Here is a 16,528-nt window from a genome sequence, read left to right on the forward strand (position 1 = left end):
TATTACCTCGCTTCATGTAAATATGATTTGATAATTTTCTTTATTAACAAATAATAGCTAATAGGCTGAGAAAAAAATTAAAAGTTCAAGAAAGAATATTGAATGTAACACTGCTTACCTCCTACTTCACTCGCAATCATATCGGAGTCAACCGCTCCTGGAACTTGGACCATTGTGCGAGGGATTATTTGTGCTACAGGTGGATCAATGTCCTTCACATTTTTACTCGAAGACCACCTCGTGTAGCCATCACTGTCTGGCGTTCTTTGGTCAAAACATTCCTTTGGTGGCATTTGATGTTCGTCCATAATAACCTATACGTAGTTGTTTTCGAGTTCTCTGTAATCAATTCCAATTTCTCGTAAACGAACTTCATAATTTCTTTCTTTATGTTATAATATACACCTTTCAAAGAAAATATTGTATTAGGGTTACTTACATGTTCCACAATATGTATCGACGAATTGAATTCTTCTGCAATCTTTTGTCTTCAAAAAACTGCGTCGGTCTTCTTATTCTCTACAATATTTGAATATTTTAGAATAATCTCCTTCAATACAATCATCTTTTTATACATAACTGAAGTATTTTGTTTTCTTCTTTCCGTACATTACATCAATCAGAAGCTATGCAAACAAATTTAAAGACAAAAGAAAATCGACTGTCTGATTTACATTGTCGTGACAATGGCCTTGCAATTTCTCATACCAATAAGTTCGACTTATTTGTATACACATAAGTTACACTTATTGAATGAAACTTAACAAAATACGACTTATTGGTTGACTATGAATACCGTAATAATTTAAGTTGAGATTTTCCAATAAGTATAACTTCACAAAGTCATACTTATTGAACAAATAAGTCACCGACTATGAATACCGGCCTAAGTGTATTTTGATTAAACAAAAATCGTAATGAAAATTATCAAACTCAAAATTGCGATATTTCCTAGTTTACGTAAATGGATGAACTACTTTTCATCCCTCCTATACCTACTCCAGTCATGGAAGGGGTAGCAAACGGTATTTCCTGTTTCAATCGTTAATAGAAAGGTATAGCCAGATTAATATTAAAAATGTTAGTAAAAATAAAATGATGTCCCTGTATATTGTAATACGAATATTCTAAGCTTGGAAACTGGACAGTAATTAAAAAGTAGATTATAAACAATTAAAATTTGCTCACGTACACACATAGTAATTTCAGGAGGTTTTTTTTTTTTTTTTTAGATATTTCAAACAAAAACGTTTCATAGAATTTTGCTCGTTTTTACTTTTCGTCATCAGTGTGCTTTTAGGCGTAATAGATCAACTATTGACCAGATATTTTGTATTCGATAGATAATGGAGAAAAAATGGGAGTATAAGGGTACAGTGCACCAGTTATTCATAGATTTCAAGAAGGTATATGACTCGGTTAAGAGAGAAGTTTATATGATATTCTTATTGAATTTGATATTCCCAAGAAACTAGTTCGATTAATTAAAATGTGTCTCAGTGAAACGTACAGCAGAGTTCGTATACGCCAGTTTCTGTCAGATGCGTTTCCAGTTCACTGTGGGCTAAAGGATGTGCACTGTCACCTTAATTTTTTAATTTTGCTCTAGAGTATGCCATTAGGAAAGTCCAGGATAGCAGACTGGGTTTGGAATTGAACGGGTTACATCAGCTTCTTGTCTATGCGGATGACGTGAATATGTTAGAAGAAAATCCACAAAGGATTAGGGAAAATACGGGAATTTTACTGGAAGCAAGTAAAGACGTAGATTTGGAAGTAAATCCCGAAAAGACAAAGTATATGAGGAAATTAAACACAGAATAAATATGGGAAATGCCTGTTATTATTCGGTTGAGAAGCTTTTATCATCCAGTCTGCTGTCAAAATATCTGAAAGTTAGAATTTATAAAACAGTTATATTACCGGTTGTTCTGTATGGTTGTGAAACTTGGATTCTCACTCTGAGAGAGGAACATAGGTTAAGGGTGTTTGAGAATAAGTTTCTTAGGAAAATATTTGGGGCTAAGAGGGGTGAAGTTACAGGAGAATGCAGAAACTTACACAACACAGAACTGCACGCATTGTATTCTTCACCTGACATAATTAGGAACATTAAATCCAGACGTTCGAGATGGGCAGTGCATGTAGCACGTATGGGCGAATCCAGAAATGCATGTAAAGTGTTAGTTGGAGGCCGGAGGGAAAAAGATCTTTAGAGAGGCCGAGACGTAGTTGGGAAGATAATATTAAAATGGATTTGAGGGAGGTGGGATATGATGATAGAGAATGGATTAATGTTGCTCAGGATAGGGACCAATGGCGGGCTTATGTGAGGGCGGCAATGAACCTCCGGGTTCCTTAAAAACCAGTAAGTAAGTAATTAAATTTTACTTTTCGAGATAATTGTTTTATATGGAAAATTTCATAGCTTGTTTTGGAAAAGCCATTAGTTTAGTTCGGAATGTACTCAATCAATTTAAGAGAGCAACGTGCGATGCAGGATACCTAAACGCATTAAGTTACGAACGCACGGTCCACTGTGTTGTGTAGATCGAGGGGAATGGGAGGTTGAGAGTGCAGTTACTGCTAGCCTGAACATGTAAACATTCAGTAACAAAATATATGTTCACGTTTACAAATATAATACAGTGCATTTCTAGTACAAAAATAATTACCTAACATTACATGTTTCAATTTACATTATACTGTACAAGTTTTTACAATATAAAATAATCATTTGTGTGACCAGAAAAGAAAAAAATATATAGTATTTTCATAACATACATTTCTTCACAATTCAATGCACCGAATTACAAGATACATTCGCAACACATCAAAAGAAAACTTTTTTTCAAGAAATGCCTTCAACTATTGTTGAAAGGGATGTTTGCATGTACCAATATTAAACACAAATCTCGATGAAATTATTTTTCTTGTTTTATGTCTGATTTTGATGTTGAAGGGCAGTTTTGACTGTATAACCAAATATTTTCCACGTGTCTTATGCTATTACACTGTTTTTTTTTTTTAAGAATCGAGTTCTATTTGTCCTTATACTTTTTTTTTAACAATTCGCAAAATTCAGTGTTTTTTTTTTTTTTTTTTTTTTTTTTCCATTAGTAAGAAAATATTCCTTTCCGAACTTCTCTATAAATTCGTTCTGAAGGGAACGCTTGTGTACTTAATTTTCGAAATGTTCCTCAGTACTGTGAACTATAAAACATCGAAATTAACACAAATATGCATGTGTAAATAAATAAATAAATAAATGAAAGGAAATAATTTTAAGGATTGGATTAAGCATACTATGATCGCGACGCTGTTATTCCCGGCGTGACTTCTCCTCTTTGCTTACGTCTTAGGAAGTGAAGGCTTTATAAAATCTAGGTAGGTAGTGTTCGCCATTTTTGTTCTTTCGTTGCCGAGCTACCAGACGAGGAACCTATTTACCGCACAGTTAAACATTATCATGTCGTAGCTCCTATGATAATAAATCAAACGCACTGTAATTGAGCGGCAAATAACGTCCTCGTGTGTTTTCTACGAACGCCAACGAAAGAACAAAAATGGCGGGCGATTATATTAAGTATTTCCGAGCCTTGGGAAATGCATAACGTCAATGCACACGTTTAAATGTAGCCTACCTGCAACGTGATTGGCTGCCGGAAATAAGAGCGACGGGACTATAATTACTTTCTTTGTTTCAGTGACTCTTTCTGTGTATACATCAGATGTTCCATTTCTTTGAATGAATGATGCCAAACATTTAAAACCACCATTATTATTATTATTATTATTATTATTATTATTACCTCTATTATCTCTGTAAGAATTTTTTCAGAACAGTCTTTCGAATTTCGTAGTAGCTCTTACGTGGAGTGTATGAAATATGTAGACATTATTCATGAGAACGTAATTGCATGGGACGTAATCGCCGGCTTGGGTAATTTATGGTTTTAAAAAAGAGGTAAAATTACTCGGTTTTGTGTTCTTCCGTGATTCTGTTCTGTAAACCGCAAAGGCGATTTGTATGAATGGAAAGATTACGTGAGTAAATGTGGTTTTACACCGCTCCGGATTCTATACGGAGACTCCCAGTTGTTGAAAGAGTTCTAACTAACTTTTTATACATTTCACATCTTCTATGTTTCGGTCTTGAGATGTTATTTAAGAAAAGAAACGAGAATAAGGTCGCCAGCCAGAAAGAAGTAGGAAGGAATGCACATGGCTAAAGCAGAATTAAAGACATAGACTATAGCAAGTAGATGATTGCCGTCTGTGGGAAATGGGACAGACATCGTGGAAGAAGCAAGGAATGAAAAAAGGTCGTTCTGCGGAAAGAAAGGGAGGAGAAATGAGCCGTAAGATACAGTAAATTACAAGGTTCCTCAAATTATGAGTCGCGTACCACCGTGTCGTGAATGGGAGTCTGCAGCAATTCTTAAAACTCCGAGAACGTAATCTGGAGAGAACCTCAGCGTCCAAGTCTTCGTCTTGATAAAGCGTCTGAGGTCGCAATCATGGCTTGGCTTCCAAGGAATCATGAGTTGCAAGACTCTCTTTTCTGAGTACGGCGACGCTCGTGTAATTGGGTGGCGGAGAGAGATTTCCAGCATGGTACACAGCGTTTGTTGGTCTTTTGTGTGTAAGAAGACTCAGCGAAGATTTGATGTCCTTTAAAACTACACATTTTTCCTAGGATGCTTTCTACTTTGTCTTTATAGAGGGTGGAGAGGAATCTCTTACATTAATTCACAGAGGTAATAGTTAAAGTCAATGCCAACAAGTTTTGTCAGATATGTTTTTTGATACGTCTAATTGATGTATAAGTGAGTAAATATGTAAAAAAAAAAAAAAGGTAAAGGTATCCCCGTAACATGCCATGGAGGCACTTGGGGGGCATGGAGGTAGAGCCCCATGCTTTCCATGACCTCGGCACTAGAATGAGGTGGTGTGGTCGGCACCACGCTCTGAACGCCTTTTACCCCTGGGAAAGACCCGGTACTCAATTTTATAGAAGGCTGAGTGAACCTTGGGGCCGTTCTGAAAGTTTGGCAACGAGAAAAAATCCTGTCACCACCTGGGATCGAACCCCGGACCTTCCAGTCCGTAGCCAGCTGCTCTAATGTACGTATTTATTTATACTGCAAGTGGGTAAATATCTGGTGGCAGTGTAACTTAATTGCACACAATAAACATTAATACACAATACAGTTAATGCACAATAATTAAAATATACATAATAATTACAATTAATAATACATAAAATAATCTAGGTAATTAAAAAGTGAACCTACAACATGCATTATGTATAAACCAACATAAGTTTCACATTGGTACTATTACTCTTTCACTGCACTGCACTGGCACTGTGACATGTTTCACTGACACTTTAGAATACATTTCACTGACACTTTAGAATACATTTCACTGACACTTTAGAACACATGTCACTGACACTATAGAACACATTTCGCTGACACTATAGGACATATTTCACTGACACTATAAACACATTTCACTGACACTATAGAATATATTTCACTGACACTAGAACACATTTCACTGATGCTGTAGACCACATTTCACTGACGCTGTAGATCACATTTCACTGACACTATAGGACACACTTTACTGACACTATAGAACACACTTCACTGACACTATAGAACCTAGTTCACTGACACTATAGAACATATTTCACTGACACTATAAAACATATTTCACTGACACTATAGAACCCATTTCACTGACACTATAGAACACATTTCAGTGACACTATACAACACATTTCACTGACACTATAGAACATATTTCACTGACACTATAGAACCCATTTCACTGACACTATAGAACACATTTCACTGACACTATAAAACACATTTCAGTGACACTATAGAACATTTCACTGACACTATAGAACACATTTTACTGACATTACAGAATCCATTTCACTGACACTATGGAACACATTTCAGTGACATTGTAAAACACATTTCACTGACACTATAAAACATATTTCACTGACACTATAGATGACATTTCATTGACAGTGTAGAACACACTTCACTGACACTGTAGAAAACACTTCACTGACACTATAGAACACATTTCACTCACACAATAGAACACATTTCGCTGACACTATAGAACATACTTTACTGACACTATAGAACTCATTTCACTGACACCATAGGACACATTTCACTGACACTATAGAACCCATTTCACTGAAACTTTGGAACATATTTAATTGACACTATAGAACACATTTCACTGAATTATAGAATCCATTTCACTGACACTATAAAACACACTTCACTGACACTATAGAAAACACTTCACTGTCATTATAGAACACATTTCACTGACACTATAGAACCCATTTCACTGACACTATAGAACCCATTTCACTGACACTATAGAACCCATTTCACTGAAACTTTGGAACATATTTCATTGACACTATATAACACATTTCACTGAATTATAGAATCCATTTCACTGACACTATAGAACACACTTCACTGACACTATAGAAAACATTTCACTGACATTATAGAACCCATTTCACTGACACTATAGAACCCATTTCACTGACACTATAGAACCCATTTCACTGACACTATAGAACCCATTTCACTGACACTATAGAACCCATTTCACTGACACTATAGAACACATTTCACTGACACTATAGAAGATATTTCACTGACATTATAGAAGACATTTCATTGACACTATAGGACACACTTTACTGACACTATAGAAAACACTTCACTGACATTATAGAACACATTTCACTGACACTATAGAACACACTTCACTGACACTATAAATGTCACCTTAAGTAATGTAACGTATTTTTTTTTAATTTACACTTTATACACAACTTTTTAAGTTAATTTTGAATCTCCTTAAGGAAGGACAGCCCTCAAAGACCGCTGCACGTATGTCATTCCAATGATTTATAGTTCTATTTAAAAATTGAGAATTTACCTACATCCGTTTTCTGTTTCCTACATTTCATTTTTAAATTATGATCGTTCCTACCATAGTACGTTGGCTTCTCTAACCGAGCCGTTATGTCTACCCATGCTTTTTGACCTAGATGTGCTCTATACAGTAATATTATTCTAGTTTTTCTACTTTCTATTCAAGTTCTTTTATCGTATCATTTCCGTCTTCTCTTTTACCTTCAATAAATCTAGCTGCCCTATAGCAGATTCTTTTTAAGGAATTTATCATATATATTCTATAGGGATCCCAACGTGTAGTTCCGTTTTCATTAACGGTCGCACAGACAATGTAGGTGAATAGATATTTAAATGGATGATTGCATTAATGATTTAATAATGAATTTATAAACTGATAGTGAATGAAAAAATTAAAATTATGTTTTATTTAACCACGCTCTCAACTTCAGAGATTATATCATCGTCGCCGGTGTGCCGGAATTTTGTCCCGCAGGAGTTCTTTTACATGCCAGTAAATCTACTGACACGAGTCAGTCGCATTTAAGCACACTTAAATGCCATTGACCGGGCCGGAATCGAACCCGTAACCTCGAGCACAGGTCAGCACTATACCGACTGCGTCACCCAGGACGACAATAGGGAATGAGAGAATGATAACTGAACGATTAAAAAAAAATATGTTTTCTGAAGTTACTCTAAAGTCTCTGTACAATTAAGGAGCATAGAATTCCAATTGCAGTTGTATTCAGTAATAAACTGATCTCATCCCAAGCCTTCAGAACTGGGGAGCGGATTTTTATGTGCTAAAAAATTTAAATATATTTATTTTTTATGTGCTAGAAAGTACGAAAATATTTGCTAAAAATAAAAAAATATATATATATATTTAAATATGACAAAAATATTTGAAAAAAAAAATGTTACTAGGTACTCACCAACCACACTTGAGTGCTAGTATTTGGCCGAGAATTGCAGTGAACAACAAAGGTCATCTCCAAATTCTCCATCACAAATGCATGCCGATCAGTGGCGGCTCGTGGGTATTGAATTAAGGGGGGCTGCATACAAAAATAAACCAAGTAACTTACTTCATTTAAAGATTAGTTCCATGCGCCTTATCTTGTAAGTTGTGTTTAATTGACACAGGCTCATTCTAGTAGATTTACTGGCATTTAAAAGAATCCTGCGGACAAAATTCCGGCACACCGGAGATGTTGATATAACCTCTGCAGTTGCGAGAGAATTTAATTTTGTATATACAGATTTGAACTTTAGAAATATCTAACTGGCGATGTTGTAGTTGGTTGTAAAATATATCTGCGTGATACATCAATAAATTAAAAAAATAACTGAGCCAGAAATTGAATTCAGGATACTCAAGAGTACGCACCAGGGCGCTTGCCTAATTTATTGTGACGTTAGATGTTTCAGATTCCAGTATGGTTTGAAAACATTCTAGCAATGGCTCCTTCTCATGAACAACATTTACTGTTCTTATTTTAAATCCATCTTGTTGCCCCAGCTGATGGAATTGTCTTTGAAACACATTAACCTAATACAGACTGTATGGAGATCGAGAGACGAAAGCAGGGATACTGGATAAATTATCAAAAAATATGCGAGCCTTTGTATTTTGTTTAGCGGCTCTTTCCATTATGAGATTGAACTGATGGGCACTTAATTTCACATTTCTCCTGAATTGTTAAGGTACTGAACTGAATGGACTGTAAATATTGTACAGAATTAAACATTGTTGCACTTGTTATACTCACAACGTTAAAGGAAATGTACTCGTGTTTAAAACTGCGCGCTACTGACAAACTGCTGCAAATTTTGCAACGCCTGGAAACTCTGGATTCACTGCCAGAGGTAGCAGGGAGGAGGGGTAAAACCGTTGCTTACGGGATTACACAAGCTGGCGCATAGCACGATCGAGAGTAGGTCTCTGTGAGTCATGACAATTTCTGCCGCTAGGTTCGCCTCTCTGCCCTATGAAATGATGAATAGTACCATTACAAAGCATTGTGTATCGTAAAAATAGTTCGATTAATTGTGCATTACTGATTGAGTACGAATATTATAAATATGCCAAGCATATTACAGTGTTATTTGAAGTTTGTTCAGCTAAGTTATATTCGAAAATTGTCTGTGTTTTGCTATGTGAAGAACTCGGTACCAACAGGTCGTATCTTTATAGGTTAAGGTAAATGTCAAAGTTCTCTCATATAACAAGCAATGCTATGTTAAAAGTAGCGAATTGCATTTTCCGACTCTCGAATGATGTGACCCGAAATGTAAAATAATTTCATGCATTGTTTCACTTACCAAGCATTACTGATATAGGCCTAATGAAAATGTGAACGACGTGATGTAAACATTGAAGATAATGTTGTTACTGTTTTCCCTTTCTCTTTTATAAAATACCGACAAAAGTAATGAATTATCTTCATGCTGTACTTATTAGGTAATTAATGTGTATTTGTCTGTATTTTAGACCTGTGTATTGTTACGTAATTTTCAGTGAATTAGGTTAGAGAACTTAACAAGGTTAGTATGAGATTGGGTAATGCACCTCAAACTGTAACTAATAATGGCTGCTGCCGAAATAGGCTGAGGTGGTTATCGTGTGAAACAAATTTTATCTGGAATATCTAGTTTTATTATATACGGATACGTAAAGTTTTTTTTTGTTTTTGTTTTAGCATGTGTTTGTAATTTTGTGAGGTTATGTCTAGCCTAATTTCTTTTTATTCTTGTATCATTATCAATACATTACTTTATTTTATATTCATTTCAGGTGTTACATCTATGGTGGCAACTCTACTTATGTTAGGATATGAAGTAACAATATATAGGCTATTCAACTTCATCATTTGCTAAAAATTAAAGAAAACTGTATGTGTTCGACTCATTCCACCGTCATTTCTTCTTATGTATGTGAACCACGTTCGTTCTAAAAGTGCTACAATAAATGAACACTATAGACAACGTGATGGAACAATTTACAAGTTACTGTTAAAATGCTCAACATTTTCAAGTGGTGCTATACCCATTGTTTCAAAATGTACATACATATTTTTACATTTCTATAAGTGGTGTCATAAATTATTTCAGCATATTTGAAAATTCTTCAAAATTAATTTTTCTAATTAATACCATAAAGTAATGAAATAATATAGCCTAGGCCTATATGTGATTTTATACTACCGGTATTGATGTTGATCTTGGTAAATTAATCCAATTTCACAGTGTTGTCTTTTGTATTGTGGTTCATAACAATTATAACAGTATGTACGTGGAAATGTTTTTAAAATAATAAATTCTAGCTCATGATTTTAAGTGGTCGTTCAATGGGAGGTTATATTGGAAAGATGATCACAAATGGATAATTTACTGCAAGATACAAGAACTGAATATAAGTGAGTGTTCCGTTGAAAGTGAAAGTGAAAATTTCGTTTTACAAGAGCTAAGTAAGCGTACACGCACTAAAATACTACAGCGTTTACTATTACTATGCTCAATAGATTAATCAGTAGGCCTATAGAAATGTTTTCACCACTGCAAGAAAAAATCGCGCAATAATTATACTTCTCAGTTATTGTGACGTCCGTATTTTTTTTAAAAAGAGAGGGAAAAGTTAGGCCTTCTTGCAAATGCGTAATTATGAATTCAAGGAAATTAAAGATAATGCAGTACCTTAATTAGTTGCAATATCTTATTTAATAACAATATTAATAATATTAGGTGAAAAGGGTGGGCTATAGTGCGTATATGTAAGATGTCAAGTTAATTTATTTCCGGAAATGTTTGGTGTATGAACTGAAGTACAGAGCAGACAGTCCCTCAGTTTATATGTAATATGTTTTAATATCAAGAATGACAGCCTTTTATTGTAATATAATTGAGGAGTAGAAGTTTGTAAATTACGTCTATTGTCCATAAAATATTGTACGAAGCATTTAATAAGCAATGGTGAGTCCTTTAAATGTCCCAAATGTCAATGTCTTTTAAGTGTTCTGCTATGAATATATAGGGCAGAACAGCGCTCCGAGCGGCGGAATTGGCATTACGAGGGAACCACTTCAGACTCGTTTTTCAAGCTCTATGCGCCAGCTTGTATAATCTCGTAAGCAACGGGTAAAACTAACGCGCAAAGCATCCGAGATGAGACTGGCAGCTCCAGGGGAGGAAGTGGCTTCACTCGTAGTCCTTGTCTCTGGTTTCGCTCTGTCAGCACCAGGGGAGGAAAGTGACTTCACTAACGATTGCGTGCATGTAATTGAGAGCGAAATTTTTTAAAAAATTCGAGCTGCTAAATAGAGACTGTATAATAAATGCATTTCACACCATAAAACGAGACAAGAGCCACAAATGTCTGGGGGTGCTGCAGCTGCGCAGCCCCCCTTCGAAAGCCGCCCCTGATGCCGATTATCTCTGAACAACGACTTATACTGTGAAAACGATCTTTCCACATCACAGGACGCCAGACGTGCATATTTAAAGAGAGGAATGTCACGAACACAAACACCGTCAATTTCACCTACAGGCACACCCTCCAATACTTAAGCAACTTTACACATTTTTTTATATCGATTGTTTTTGCCAAACATATTCTGGAATTTGTCCCTTAGTACTTGTACTTCTGAACCTGGTAGCGAGTCTAGTTTAATTTCCACGGCACGCACCTCCCTGTTTCAGACAACAGGTTTTTGGATGTTTCGAGTTTTTTATGGTGTCACACAAAAAGCATTGATTTGCTAATAGGAAAGCCAAATCCTTTTTTTTTTTTTAAATAACCATCTTTAAGTATATCTTAAAGGATATCGATTGACGAAGTCCGATAACAGGGAATCACAACAAGATAATATATATTGCCTTACTTGATAGACATGAGCGAGAGACGCGAGATTAGTTTAAATTGAATAATGTTCACACCCCAGCTCTTATCTGTTGTTTCACAAACAAAGCGTGGAATGAAATCATCTTCAGCAACAATAAACATTCCTAATTATGTGTTGCAAGATCTCTCCTCCTTGTCCATATTAATTTATTCTGTAATAATAACACTGATATGCTGCCTAGCAGTTCTCAGAACTTGAGGCGATACTATTACAAAAATGGATCACGGATACACCTCACAGCGCTTAGAAACACTAAGCAACCAAGAATTCTTAAAAAGATAACGTACTTCTGAGTGATATAATTGATTTAGTTTTTAAAATATTTAAAAGTTGAATAATTTCAAGGGAAAAATTGTACCGGACCCGGGTATCGATCCCGGGACCTCTGGTTGAACGTACCAGCGCTCTACCAACTGAGCTACCCGGGAACTCCACCCGACACCGTCTCAACTTTTCCGGCCCCGGAACAATTTTTCCCTTGAAATTATTAAAATCTGCTTTACAGGGAGCTTTACCTGAAAGACTAGATTTGCATAATACATACGTCACTGTGTAAGTTAACAGAAAACCACAATTCCAAGTCACACAGAGATTGTTTGCACTCGATGTGGGTCTCTGGCGTTTCGTCAGCCCACGCGAGTTGTGTGGATATTAAGGGAAAAGTTAAGACGGTGTCGGGTGGAGTTCCCGGGTAACTCAGTTGGTAGAGCGCTGGTACGTTCAACCAGAGGTCCCGGGATCGATACCCGGCCCCGGAACAATTTTTCCCTTGAAATTATTCAAATCTGCTTTACAGGGAGCTTTACCTGAAAGACTAGATTTGCATAATACATACGTCACTCTGTACGTTAACAGAAAACCACAATTCCAAGTCACACAGAGATTGTGTGCACTCGATGTGGGTCTCTGGCGTTTCGTCAGCCCACGCGAGTTGTGTGGATATTAAGGGAAAAGTTGAGACGGTGTCGGGTGGAATTCCCGGGTAGCTCAGTTGGTAGAGCGCTGGTACGTTCAACCAGAGGTCCCGGGATCGATACCCGGCTCCGGAACAATTTTTCCCTTGAAATTATTCAAATCTGCTTTACAGGGAGCTTTACCTGAAAGACTAGATTTGCATATTTAAAAGTTCTTGTAAAAAATTATTTAAATAAAAAAAACCTCCAAGATCTATGTGTTTATAACAGATTTCCTGAAAATATGTGTTTACATAATTTTTTTTGTGAAAATATGTGTTTTTATGTGAAATAAAATTCGGGTTTTAAACTTGAAAATTCATGTTCGGAATTTTTAACTTTGTTAATTGTGTTTTGTCACACGCAAAAAGAATATTTAATTACATAGGAATCCGCTCCTTATTCATAACACACGGCCTCTTTAAGGTGGGGCAGTTACGCATGTGGAACTGAACGTAATGGTAATCGACTCGTCCCGCCGCACCATAGAGCGTGGCGCTGTAATCTGACACACAATCATACTGCAGTATCAAACGGTTTTATGGTACAGACGTATGTTAATTTGGAAATTAATTTACGCTGTAACCACCTGTAGCCGGCCTATGTAATGTGTTTTCTCTTTTGTTACAGGTAAGTTCAGCAGAGTGCCTGCCATACCGGTTGCAGCACAAAGTAAGACTCTACAGTTGCATTATGCTATTTTAATTCCACAGTGATGTGGGGATTGCGTGCCCTTTGTGTGTTTGTATGACGGTGCTGCATTAAAATCACCATTACATCGATGTTAACGGTAGATTATTCCTTGCAACTCTAATATAATCTACAATAATACATTTAGATATTGTACAGGATGTTGCAAATTTAATTGCACAATGCATGTAATTTCTTTTTTGTTTATGTGCTTTGTTTACTAGTCACGCATGACTTTAACCACTTCCCTGATTAACCCGAGTTAACTCGGATTGCTAACTTGTGTCAAAATTTATTAACCCGAGTTAACTCGTTTGAGTCCCATTTTCGCTGCTAAGGATTATATCCCGAATATATACAGGGACATCATTTTATTTTTACTTCAATTTTTATTGTACCTGAGTTTTGGAATGTACTTCACTCCCACCCCTTCTACTAGTAAACTTCCAACCGTTCACGACACAGAGCCGAGGGCGCGTAAGCAGTACTGAGTTACTGAGTATAGTACGTTTCAGAAATATGTTCGCGTTTTCCAGTGACGAAAGAACTTTCAATATTGAATCATATTTTCGTACGGGTGCTGTCGTCCGTTTCCCTATGTCGCATCCCGGTTTCCCCCACCTGCTTCTGTTCGCCCCTTTGTAAAGTTTAGTAGCTGGGGTATCTTAGCTCTTTTCTGAAAACATTAATTTCTGTTAGGAATTGGACATCTACGTAATATTATTCAAGTGTTTAAAATAACTTAAATAGAAGGGCCTCCTTAAGTAATTAACTGTCACGTGATCCCCCTCCCCCTTTCTACAACCCTGCGACAAAACCACTTGAATGGACAGCAGATAGCATTTCTGAGTGATTTTATCTTTTCGGATCGGGCAGAAGTGAAGATTGAATTTACAGTACGTAAGGTACTCTTTTATAGAGTAGGTACAGAATTATTTCAACATGAGTTACTCGTACGAAGGACGAAACTGGTAATTGGAATTAGGTACAATAGTCTATAGTGCGATAATATGGACAAAAGAACTGAAGCCTGTATCGAAATGAACGGCCACCATTTTCTAAAATGTGTTTAAATATCCATATTATAATTATTTTTCAATTTAACTTCATTCTCTATATAGTACGCTAATGTGCTGTAACAGTACAATATACACTGCATAAAGTCGACGTGGTTGGCAAGTTGGTATAGCGCTGGCCTTCTATGCCCAAGGTTGCGAGTTCGATCCCGGGCCAGGTCGATGGCATTTAAGTGTGCTTAAATGCGACAGGCTCATGTCAGTAGATTTACTGGCATGTAAAAGAACTCCTGCGGGACAAAATTCCGGCACATCCGGCGACGCTGATATAACCTCTGGAGTTGCGAGCGTCGTTAAATAAAACATAACATTTTTTTTTACACTGCATAATTAATACTTACGAATGGATAGCTCAATTCGTGTGTAAAACACTAAGTGTTAATACAGTACTGTATTTTGATTAAACAAAAACCTAATGAAAATTATCAAACTCAAAATTGCGATATTTCCTAGTTTACATAAATGGATGAACTACTTTTCTTCCCTCCTATACCTAGTAAAGTGATTTGTATTTTACGCCAGCTACCCGGGAACTCCGTCGTTGGAAAGGGTAGCAAACGGTGTTTCCTGTTTCAGTCGTTAATAGAAAGGTATAGCCAGGTTAATATTAAAAATGTTAGTAAATATAAAATGATGTCCCTGTACGTTTCCATTCTTTCATTAACATTTTCCTCACTAGATGGCTACAGAAGTTAGTGATATTGCTATACCTGGTGGTGTTTTTTGTACTTTTTTCTTTCGAGTGGAATTCTATGCTCATACAGCATTCAAACACAGTAGTGAGTAGATGCTAGTTAGTTTTGGCGGTTTCTGTTTGTGTTTCGTGTTTTTTGTGCCGTTTTGTTTAAAGATGGATCAAGTTAGTGATTCCGAAACTTCTGATCAGGATTATATTCCTGTAGAAGATTAGGAAATGAAACATCGGTATCAGAAGACGAAGTTACAGACCAACAAACAAATTCAGATCAGTTGATGTCGCGTCTTTTCGACAGTGGTTTGAATAGAAGACATCTGGCACCATATCTTCTGCACCTCCGTGGTCCCCATTCCCTGAAATGTTAACATTGTTTCTGATAACGATAATTCTCAATTTTTTAAATTATTCTTTAATAATGACCTCATCAGCATTACATTCGAGGAGACGATTCGGCATGCTAATAAGTGTTCACACAATGCTGAAAATAATTCGTGGCGGCCTACTACAGACTCTGAAATACTTGTACTTTTGGGCATAGTGATACTGCAGAACATTATTCACAAGCCTGAAGAACAGATGTACTGGTACAAATATTCAATGACTGCTACACCATTCTTCCCAAAACGCTCTCATATAGGAGAGCAGATACTACTGTCCGGAATGCAATGTGCCACTGTGCGTAATACCCTGCTTTCGAGTCTATCACACGACAAGCAACATTTAACGCCTTGATAACAGCACTGGTATTGTGCCTCATAAATTAATCCATAAAAAAATAGTTGGTAAATAGTTCAGAAGAAAATCAAAGTGGGACAACTATCAGATCTGGAATCAAGGTGCACGAGATAGCTCGGGATAATCATTCAGGTATGAATGTATGTCTATTTCATAGTGATTTTTTAGTTATGTAAGAAATTAGTGAAGTACAGTCATTCTGCAATATTAAATGACCTCTTTACGAAAATAAAATGATATAACACTTTTTTTCACAAAACTAGTAAAATATATAGTAAGGGAAGAGGTTAATGCAGTATTTTAAGTTTTGAAGAAGATCATATAAATTTTCGGCGTGTTTTTCTACTTTCGATATGCATTGATTTTTTTTCTTAAATTATTTGGTTTTGTGGTCACGGATATTGATGTTATACAGGATGGTGTAAAATTAATTATACAGTGCTTAGCCTTCTGCATGAAAAATATTTTTCCATAAATGGTGTTATTTTGCTAGTCACCC

Source organism: Periplaneta americana, chromosome 4 (genome assembly GCF_040183065.1).
Source record: "Periplaneta americana isolate PAMFEO1 chromosome 4, P.americana_PAMFEO1_priV1, whole genome shotgun sequence".
Classification (NCBI taxonomy): Eukaryota; Metazoa; Arthropoda; class Insecta; order Blattodea; family Blattidae; genus Periplaneta; species Periplaneta americana.